Source organism: Terrapene carolina, unplaced genomic scaffold (assembly GCF_002925995.2).
Source record: "Terrapene carolina triunguis isolate 2854851 unplaced genomic scaffold, T_m_triunguis-2.0 Scaffold137, whole genome shotgun sequence".
Lineage (NCBI taxonomy): Eukaryota > Metazoa > Chordata > Testudines > Emydidae > Terrapene > Terrapene triunguis.
The window spans coordinates 2378246-2388975 of record NW_020664488.1 but is presented as its reverse complement, the minus strand read 5'-3'; the positions used below and the strand labels follow the sequence as shown (position 1 = coordinate 2388975).

The 10730-nt window shown below is 51.9% G+C and overlaps 1 protein-coding gene across 1 annotated transcript in view; it reads left to right on the top strand.

Annotated features, from left to right (window-relative positions):
* SASH3 (SAM and SH3 domain containing 3) overlaps window positions 1–10730 on the top strand; it is a 31792-nt gene that overhangs the window by 8365 nt on the left and 12697 nt on the right. The window lies entirely within an intron of this gene.

Here is a 10730-nt window from a genome sequence, read left to right as displayed (position 1 = left end):
CAGACCGCCGCTACAGCCCCTGTGTAACCAACAGCCCTCCTCCCCAAGTCCCATTGCCTCCTCACCCAGACGCCCAAGAACACGGTGGGGGGGCCTCCGGCCACCCAGTCACTCCAGCCCACATGATTTCCCGAGCAATAAGTGTTAAAGTTTTAAAGTTTTAAAGTGCAGTGTGTCCTTTTCCTTCCCTCCTCCCCCACCCATCCCGGGCTACCTTGGCAATTATCCCCCTAGTTGTGTGATGAATTAATAAAGAATGCATGAATGTGAAGTAACAATGACTTTATTGCCTCTGCAAGTGGTGCTCGAAGGGGGGAGGGTAGTAGGGGAGGGTGGGGTTGTTGGTTTACAGGGAAGTAGAGTTAACCGGGTGGGGGAGTGTAGGGGCGGAGGGTTCATCAAGGAGAAACAAACAGAAGTTTCACTCCGTAGCCTGGCCAGTCACAAAACTGGTTTTCAAAGCTTCTCTGATGCGCACCGCGCCCTGCTGTGCTCCTCTAACCGCCCTGGTGTCTGGCTGCGCGTAATCAGCGGCCAGGCGATTTGCCTCAACCTCCCACCCCGCCATAAATGTCTCCCCCTTACTTTCACAGATATTGTGGAGCGCACAGCAAGCAGCAATAACAATGGGGATATTCTTTTCGCTAAGGTCTGAGCGAGTCAGTAAGCTGCGCCAGCGCGCTTTTAAACGCCCAAATGCACATTCCACCACCATTCGGCACTTGCTCAGCCTGTAGTTGAACAGGTCCTGACTCCTGTCCAGGCTGCCTGTGTACGGCTTCATGAGCCATGGCATTAAGGGGTAGGCTGGGTCCCCAAGGATCATGATAGGCATTTCAACATCCCCAACGGTTATTTTCTGGTCCGGGAAGAAAGTCCCTTCCTCCAGCTTTCGAAACAGAACAGAGTGCCTGAAGACGCGAGCATCATGTACCCTTCCCGGCCAGCCCACGTTGATGTCGGTGAAACGTCCCTTGTGATCCACCAGGGCTTGCAGCAGCATTGAAAAGTACCCCTTGCGGTTTATGTACTCGGTGGCTTGGTGCTCCGGTGCCAAGATAGGGATATGGGTTCCGTCTATCGCCCCACCACAGTTTGGGAATCCCATTGCAGCAAAGCCATCCACTATGGTCTGCACATTTCCCAGAGTCACTACCCTTGATATCACCAGGTCTCTCATTGCCCTGGCAACTTGGATCACAGCAGCCCCCACAGTAGATTTGCCCACTCCAAATTGATTCCCGACTGACCGGTAGCTGTCTGGCGTTGCAAGCTTCCACAGGGCTATCGCCACTCGCTTCTCAACTGTGAGGGCTGCTCTCATCCTGGTATTCTGGCGCTTCAGGGCAGGGGAAAGCAAGTCACAAAGTTCCATGAAAGTGCCCTTACGCATGCGAAAGTTTCGCAGCCACGATGCGGTCCCACCAGTCTGTGCTTGTTTCCCGGGCCCAGAATCGGCGTTCCACGGCATGAACCTGCCCCATTAACACCATGATTTCCACATTGCTGGGGCCTGTGCCTTGTGAGAGGTCTAGGTCCATGTCCATTTCCTCATCACTCTCGTCGCCGCGCGGCAATCGCCTCCTCCTCCTCCTCGCCTGGTCCTGGTTTTGCTTTGGCATGTCCTGGCTCTGCATATACTCCAGGACAATGCGCGTGGTGTTCATAGTGCTCATCATTGCCGCGGTGATCTGAGCGGGCTCCATGATCCCAGTGCTAGCTATGGCGTCTGGTCTGAAAAAAGGTGCGAAAGTAGTATCTGACGGACCAAGGGAAGAAGGGAGGGAGGGAGGGAGGGGCGAGTGACGACATGGCGTACAGGTACAGGGAATTAAAATCAAGAAAGGTGGCTTTGCATCAGGGAGAAATGCAAACAACTGTCACACAGAATGGCCCCCCCCCCAAGATTGAACTCAAAAGCCTGGGTTTAGCAGGAGGGAGGGGGCAAGCAAATGAATACAGAATAAATCTATTTTTTACATCTTAAGACGACGGTGCAGCATGACTGATAGCCCTCGGCATTTTCTGGGTGCTTGGCAGCAAATACTGGGCGCTTGGCAGTTAGCCTTCAGGTGTATTGCACAATCTGATACCCACTGCAGTATGACAACAATGGATACCAGTCGTAATATACTATCTACTGCCCAAAAGGCAAGGGGTTGCTGCTGTGTAGCAATGCAGTCCCACGTCTGCCGGCACCTAGATGACATATGGTGACGGTGAGCTGAGCTGAGCGGGCTCCATGCTTGCCGTGGTATGTTGTCTGCACAGGTAACCCAGGTAAAAAGGCGCGAATCTATTGTCTGCCGTTGCTGTGATGGAGGGGGAGGGGCTTGACGACATGTACCCAGAACCCCCCGCGGCACTGTTTTGCATCATCCGGGCATTGGGGTCTCAACCCAGAATTCCAATGGGCGGCGGAGACTGCGGGAACTGTGGGATAGCTACCCATAGTGCAACGCGCCGGAAGTCGACGCTAGCCTCGGTACTGTGGACGCGGTCCGCCGACTAGAGCACTTAGAGCATTTTATGTGGGGACACACACAATCGGCTGTATACAACCGATTTCTATAAAACCGGCTTCTATAAATTTGACCTAATTTCGTAGTGTAGACATACCCTTAGTGTCAGCTGCGGACTTGCTGAGGGTGCAATTCATCCCATCATCCAGATCATTAATAAGGATGTTGAACAAAACCGGCCCCAGGACCGACCCCTGGGGTATTCTGCTTGATACCTGCTGCCAACTAGACATTGAGCTGTTGATCACTACCCGTTGAGCCCAACAGTCTAGCCAACTTTCTATCCACCTTATAGTCCATTCATCCAATCCATACTTCTTTAACTTGCTGGCAAGAATACTGTGGGAGACTATATCAAAAGCTTTGCTAAAGTCAAGATATATCACATCCACCATTTTCCCCATATCCACAGAACCAGTTATCTCATCATAGAAGGCAATCAGGTTGGTCAGGCATAACTTGCCCTTGCTGAATCCATGTTGACTGTTCCTGATCACCTTCCTCCCCTCCAAGTGCTTCAAAATGGATTCCTTGAGGACCTGCTCCATGATTTTGCTGGGGACTGAAGTGAGGCTGTAGTTCCCTGGGTTCTCTTTCTTCCCTTTTAAAAATATGGACACTATATTTGCCTTTTTCCAATCGTCCAGGACCTCCCCTGATTGCCACGAATTTTCAAATATAATGACCAATGGCTCTGCAATCACATCAGCCAACTCCCCCGGCACCCTTGGATGCATTAGATCTGGACCCATGGACTTGTGCATGTCCAGCTTTTCTAAATAGTCCTTAACCTGTTCTTTCACCACTGAGGGCTGCTCACCTCCTCTCCATACTGTGTTGTCCAGTGCAGCAATCTGGGAGCTGACCTTGTCTGTGAAGACTGAGGCAAAAAAAGCATTGAGTACTTCAGCTTTTTCCACATCATCTCTCACTATGTTGCCTCCCCCATTCAGTAAGGGTCCCACACTTTCCCTGACCTTCTTCTTGTTGCTAACATACCAGTCGAAACCCTTCTTGTTACCCTTCACATCCCTTGCTAGCTGCAACTCCAATTGTGCCTTGGCCTTCCTGATTAGACCCCTGCATGCTCTAGCAATATTTTTATACTCCTCCCTAGTCATCTGTCCAAATTTCCACTTCTTGTAAGCTTCCTTTTTGAGTTTAAGCTCACCAAAGATTTCACTGTTAAGCCAAGCTGGTCGCCTGCCATATTTGCTATTCTTTCTGCACATCGGGATGGTTTGTTCCTGCTCCCTCAATAAGGATTCTTTAAAATTCAGCCAGCTCTCCTGGACTCCTTGCCCACTCATATTAGCCTCCCAGGGGATTCTGCCCATCAGTTTCCTCAGGGAGTCAAAGTCTGTTTTTCTGAAGTCCAGGGTCCGTATTTTGCTACTCTCCTTTCTTCCTTTCATCAGGATCCTGAACTCAACCATCTCGTGGTCACTTTCTAAGGCTCAGGTTGTTTAGTACAGTGTGTAAAATCCCCCCAAGTGGCACACACAGACTCCTTCCAGCAATGATGGAGAGGCACATTAGCTTGATACTTTTTCTAAAAAGAGGCTGTAAAATAGCCAATGTGATTGAAATTGTCACCTTCTAGCTTCAGTGTTAAAACCCCATTGAGATGAATGGGGCCATTCCCGCCTCTCAGAGCTCTCATTTAAGGTTATCCACAAACTCCAGGAGACAGCTGTGTGTTAGTGTAACACAGGGATGGTTTTTTTGTGAGCAGATAAACTGGAAATGCTATTTGCTGGTCCCCCCCCCCCCCCCCCCCCCCCCACATACTTAAATTCTACAGAAATGATGGGCTTGCTCCTAGGTTGCAGGGTGGGCCTGACTGCCATGCACCACCGCTGTCCCCTGCCCATCTGCTTCTCCCCCAATGCTAGCGTTTCGTTTGCCCTTGTGCTTGCAGCTGGGCCCTGGGCTGACAGCTCACTCCCCCTCCTCCCCCAATGCACCCCAGACACTGTTCCCGAACCAGGTGCTGCACAGCTCCATGCAGTCCAGCTTATGGTGTTATTTATAGTAATACACCAGATGCTTGACAGTGCTATGTGTGAGCCAGGGATATTTCCACACAACTGGAAACACCATGTCACTGGGCTTCGGACCCAGCTGGAGTTTTTTTTGGGGCGGGTGTTAAAAGCAAGTCCCTAGCCTTTATGTTTGTGCTGATGGGGCATGTACCCCACACTGTCCCTGAAAGGGTTAATAAAGGCATGAGAGCCACTTATCTGGCTGCACCTGGAGGTGGCCCAGGCTCACACAGGCAGGAAGGTGAGAGTGGAAAGGGGCTGTGGCAGTAGAGAGTGAGGAACTCTGCAGTCACTCCATGGGGCCAGTGGGTTCCTCCCCTGAGGGGGCGAATCCTGGCAGGAGGCCAGGAGAGAGAAAGCAGCCCCTGAGAGTAGAGCAGCCCCAGTAGCAGGATTTGGACAACTAGGGAGAGAGCCCTGGGAGGTGCCCTGTGGAGGAACAGTGCACCAAAGAGGGAGACAAGGCCCAGGCTGAGGAGGGCTGAAATTGGTTTGTGTCTGTATGCTTAGTTTGGGATTTTCATTAGGGGACCCAGAGGAAAGCCTTGGGAGTCCTGAGAAGGGATAAACCGTGGTGAAGGTTGTGAGCACCACGCAACCCAGAGTAGGGCCAAAGACCCTTTGGTGAGGACATCGGACTTTCTGTTACCCTAGAAGGAGAGGACTGAATTGTGACCTGGCCGGAGAGTTGAGTGGCAGGAAGAGGCAGATTACCAGAGGACCAGAGCGGCTGTCGGCAGGGGGGCGTTAGGCAGGGAGAGAGCTGCTACACAACCCTGCCACAAGGAGGCACTGTAGTGGTGAGAGGTCTGAAACCCACAGCCTCCAGGCTGTCTTCACTACCTCCCTGGAGGAGCAAAGTACAGAGAGAACTCCTGGGTGGGCTGAGCAAACCCAGGGGTTACAGCACAGCTGTCAGCTAGGAGGCTCACTATACAGCCAGGATCATCACTCCAGGCTCACCTCCAGCCCCTCATACAAGCTGGCAAAGTCTTATTTTCCGGTACGTACACATTACAGAAGGGAACAAGGACCTTTGCTCACACCTACCAGGGATCGAAGACCTTTATTGCCAGCTGCCAGGATTGTGGGGCTTTTTGATCGCAGCAGCCAGCCATTGCAGAGGACAGCCTGGCGGCTTGGCTTTCCCAGGCGCTCCCAAGCAGGCAGGATCTCGGAACATCAGGACAGATCAGGCAGCTTTGGGTGTTGTTAGATCACCAGTGCAGAGACTGTCCAAGGGGTGAGACCAGCAGGTGCGGTCTTACAGCAACCAATTGACTGACTGTGCTGGCACCACGCGAATCTGTGCTTTGTGATGGCAACCACCCTGTGGCCAGGATTTCCATGGGGTCCCATCAATGCCTGCGGAAGTGACAGCAAGTGGGAGGGGCCTAAGGCAGCAGCTGTTGCGCCAGCCTCTCTGGAAGTGCTTGCATTTGTGACCAGCCCTTTCCCTGCGCTGATTCTGAACAAAATCACTGTGTTCCCCTGCGGACAGCCTTCCATACTGTGTGGTTGTGCAGAGACGTGGCCTGACACCTGAGTCAGCCCAACCCTCCCTTTATGCCCAGGGATGCGCCTTCCCCTACCATTCCCACAGCCTGTTCTGCCAAGTGGGTTCAGTACAGCGCAGGGCACGCGTGCAATGCACTAGAGAACAAAAACTCCCTTGGCAATACAGTTTCACTTTGCAGGTATAGCCGTTGCAGTGCTGCCAACCCCACGCGTTCCAAATCAGGGAGCAAGACCCCAAAATCCTGAGATAGGCTTAAAAATCCTGAGACTTTTAAAAAATAATAACATGTGTGTCTGTGTTTTTCCCCTTCTGGTTTTTGGGCCTTTGGGAATCATGTTTTCAAGCTTTTCTCTTTAACCAAGAAGGCTAATGGAGCATATGGGAATAGGGTCATATCCCTTTAAATAGTTTTTGCTCTCTACTGGTGCCGTATGTGTTCTTGAAACTGCCAGCCACCAGCCAGAGCAGCAGGGCGTGTGTAAGGAGGCCTGGCATGGTGTGGCCATTTGGAGCCCACCATGCCCAGCTGGCTCTTTCATATGACCAATGTTGTATAAAGAGCAAAACCCGCAATGACTGGTGAGGATGGGACCCTGATCCAGGAACACAGGGCACTAGGGGCTGAGTGACAGTGAAATTGCAGCTACTGTGACTGTGAGTGACGGGCTCATGTAGCGGTTAAAGGCTGTTTGGGGAAAATTGACTTATTTGGGAGCTCAGCAAAGGCCTGGCCCACCTATAATGAGAGATGACGAAACAAGGTGGGGGTTTTACTGAGTGCAATGGGGCCAAAACATATCGCATGCTGCATAGCCTAACAGCTCTGCTTAAGTCTGCAGCCAAAGCAGTGGTTGAGATTCTACAAGATCCCCTGTTCCCCAAAGCCACTGGGTGTTGCAGAGCCTCTGCTTTTATTAACAGAATCAAAAGGGGAAGGAAATGATTCCAGATTCCGTGGCTGAATTAAGGCCATTAACAGCATTGCTGCTTTGGAGCAAGTTTCAATGATGCATTAAGGGGCTGGCTAGTGTGTGGGATGCACAATGAAGCAATCTGAGAACAGCTATTGACTGAGACTGAATTGACCCTAAAACCTGCAGTAGAAGTTACTGTATCAACGGGCACAGCTACAAGGATGCCAAGGAGCTGCGACAGCCTCATATCATCTGTGCAGCAACTAAAGTGGGGGACAAGGAGGAAGTACAACCTGAAGAGCACCCAGACCCTATTATTTCTTTGTGTGAAAGAGTCTTTCAGTGACTGTTTTGGGTCAAGAACAAACCCTACAAAAACTGCAACAAATTGGACTCTGCAGAGAAAATGTGCAGGTCAACACAACAGCCCCGTCCTGAGGGCAATGCCAGAGATTTGAACATTCATCAGTTTGCAAATGACAGCCTGGAGTCCAGTGACGATGTTACAGCATCACTACAAGTGTTAAATGTGGAAGACCATAACAGATGGATTTCTTTACAAGTGGAAGGAGTAGGAAATGGAGCTTGGTACAGGGGTCCGCAGTGTCTAATTTTAGAGCAGGATTATTAGAGACAATTTAAAGTGGTGAAGTTGTAGAAAATCTCGGTGCTACTAAAAACACACAGGGAGAAATCCTCATTTCCTGGGCATTATTAAAGTGAAGGTAACAGCTAACTGTAAACAGCATCTGCTAAACTGCAGAGTTGTAAAGAGAGGAGGTCCTGCATTGTATGCCTGACAGAGGACAGCCCCTAAGTGCACTCTGACACAATGGACAGAGAGGGTGCTGGTCCCCAGACTACCCCATGGCTTTTCATGAGGCCATAAAGCTTTTGGTATCCAAAGGGGCCCTTCCATACTGTGGTGCATCTTTGCCTGTAAAATCAGCTGGTGACATTTCCCTACGCGAAACAGGAGAAGCGATTTCTCATGTGAGCGAAGATCAGCGGCGACAGAGCAGGGGCGGGAAGAGGCAGAGCGAGGGCAGGGCCTCAGTGGAGGGGGCGGAGCGGGGCCTTGGGTTGGAGAGGGGGCGCAGCAACCACTGGTGAAAAAAAAGTCAGCGCCTGTGGTTCACACTGGCCATTGGAAGTTGCAGGAACGGATACTGAACTGAACCAGACAGTTGATATGTTCCATATAGCACAAAGTGAAACCTTGCCTGCGACAAATGCCAGGGGACAGCAGGAAAGTGTCTGACATTACAATCGGTAGATGGACTCATGCACAAAAACAGCTGTGTCCAGCTTTCTTTGCTCACAGGGAACAGTTAAGCGTATCTCAAGGTTGCCTAATGTGTGGCACCAGAGTGTTATTCCTACAAAGCTCAGGGCCTGTGTATTCCAAGAATTACACGAGGCCATTTGGGACTGGAAAAGAGAGTCTAGGCCAGGAGTATGTGGTGGCTGGAGATTGATGCACAGAAAGAGGAAATGGCAACATGGTGAGATGTCTAAACATGCTCCACTGCATCCTTGGAAGTCATCAACTACGCCATGGCAGTGACTCCATGTTGACTATGCTGGATCACTTATAGGGCATACGTTTGTGATTGCAGTAAATCACTTCATCTTCTAACCTTAGTTCTTTCTATATCAGGTCGGCTCTTCGATCCTTCTTCTCTGTTCCAGCCTGCCTTGAAGCAGTTCCTCGGAAACTCCACCATTAATCAAATCATTTTGTAGAATGTTCATCCATCTAGTCTTGGGTCTTTCAACCCTTCTCCCACCTCCACTTCTCAGTTTAATACCCTGTTTCCTACAGACAGATGTTCCTAAGGAATAGGGTGATCAAATGGGCACACATAGTCACACCCTACTGCTCAGTTTTCACATGGGAGAAAAAAATCTCCGTAAAGAAACACCTATAATAATTGATGGAGACCTCAAGTGACACATCATAGACTGCTCCTCTGCCTTGTCTGGTAGATGTGACTCTGAGCCTGCCCTGGAGTTGACATGTAAACCAGCTCTTGAGCACACATTCTGCAGGACATACTACACCAGTGATGCCTGTTGAAAACACAGAGCTACAACAAAGCCCCAGTAACTTGTGACTGCCCTAGTGTGTAAGGGACCAGGTGTAGGCAGTCTGGCCTAGTGGTCACAGCTGGGCTGCAGTCTACTCATCAGGGATGGGAGTCACCGGGCTGTAGTTGGAGGAATCGCAAGGCCAGGTCAAATAAGAGTCAGGGTCAGGGTCAGAGTCAGGCCAGGGTTGGAGACCAGAGATCAGAGGCGGTACCAGATTAGAATTGAGAGACAAGAATCGGGGTCGAAGTCTGGCTGGAATCGGAGGTCACTCTAGTGGGGGGCAACAATCCCCAACAGACTAGGCATGTTTGATGATGATATTTGCACCCCTCCATACCCATGTGTTCCCTTCATATTATTATTGCTGCGTGAAGAGGAAAAGCCCGAACATCTGGACACATATTCTGTGTCAAGGCGAGCAGAGAGTCGCCCAGAGTCACCTGTCGCCCAGCGCAGGGGCTTCAGGAAACCACCACCGACTGCAACCCTTGCTAGAGCATTGTGGGAGTTGGGCAGCACTGTCATTGGGCTTTGGGCCTGCTGCCAGAGAAGGTCTCTGGGCACCATCCTACCAGGAGATGATTACCCTATACCGGGTGGCAGGGTGGTTTCACAGGCTGGGAGAGGGAGCACACCCTACCCACACAGTGCCAGGCCACGGATGCTGCAGCTACCCTGGAGCCAGCAACGGATGGGGCTGCTGGAGGGACAGATCCAGATAGCTCCTCCTCTTTGGGCCTGATTCTCCCCTCACATCCTCTGGTTTTACACCACTGACTACAAACATACCCAGGCGTGAGAGGGGGCCCAGGGAGTTAGATTACAAACTCCCTGGAGCAGTGTGGGTCCTGCAGGCCCAGCAGCCACTTCATGGCAGCAGCAGGTGGTGAGGAAGGGGCTGGCTAAGGGTCAGAGCCCAGCAAGCTGCAGCCTGTTGCAGCCTGTTCCAGCCTCGAAGCGTGACCCTGGGAATGGGCCGCCTGTTTTCTGTCTAAAGTGCAGCCGTTGAGCATGGTCTGAGACTCCTTAAAAAGCACTTGGTGCGTCTCCAAGCAAAGGGCAGAGGATCTGTGGCTGTGTGTTTAGCCAGCTAAAGGGAGCAGGGCCCGGGGCATGCCCTCCCCCACACCAGTGTGGCAGTCGATGGGGCTTGGTGCCAAGGGAAGCAGCAGTCAGGGCAGGGGAGAGAGGATGAGGCAGGAGGGACAGCGGAATGGACATTAACTGTATTGTACAGCGCAGCTGCGAGGTGGCACTATGGCTCATGCTGTATCTGAGCACACCACCGCTGCACCTGGCCGCGCCAAGGGAGCTTTGAGGGCAGCCTGTATCTGGTACCAGTCTGACCTGCCAATCATGGCCCTGCTACCGCCATGTCTGAGCAGTTCCTGCAGGATGGGAGAGTCCTCCAGCCAGGGTTGGGCCAGGGAGGGGCGGGACGACATGCTGGAAGTGGGAAAGGGCCTTGCGTGATGGGGACAGATCTGCTGAGTCCTGGTCTGTTCCCGGCCTGCACTGGGGGCCAGGCTCCAGGGAAAGGGCAGAGTGTAACGCCGCAGAATGGGGAGGCCCCTGACGAGTGTCATGTCGGGGCAGGCCCGGGGCAGCAGGCGGCTCTCAGCGGGAGGGGGCAGGC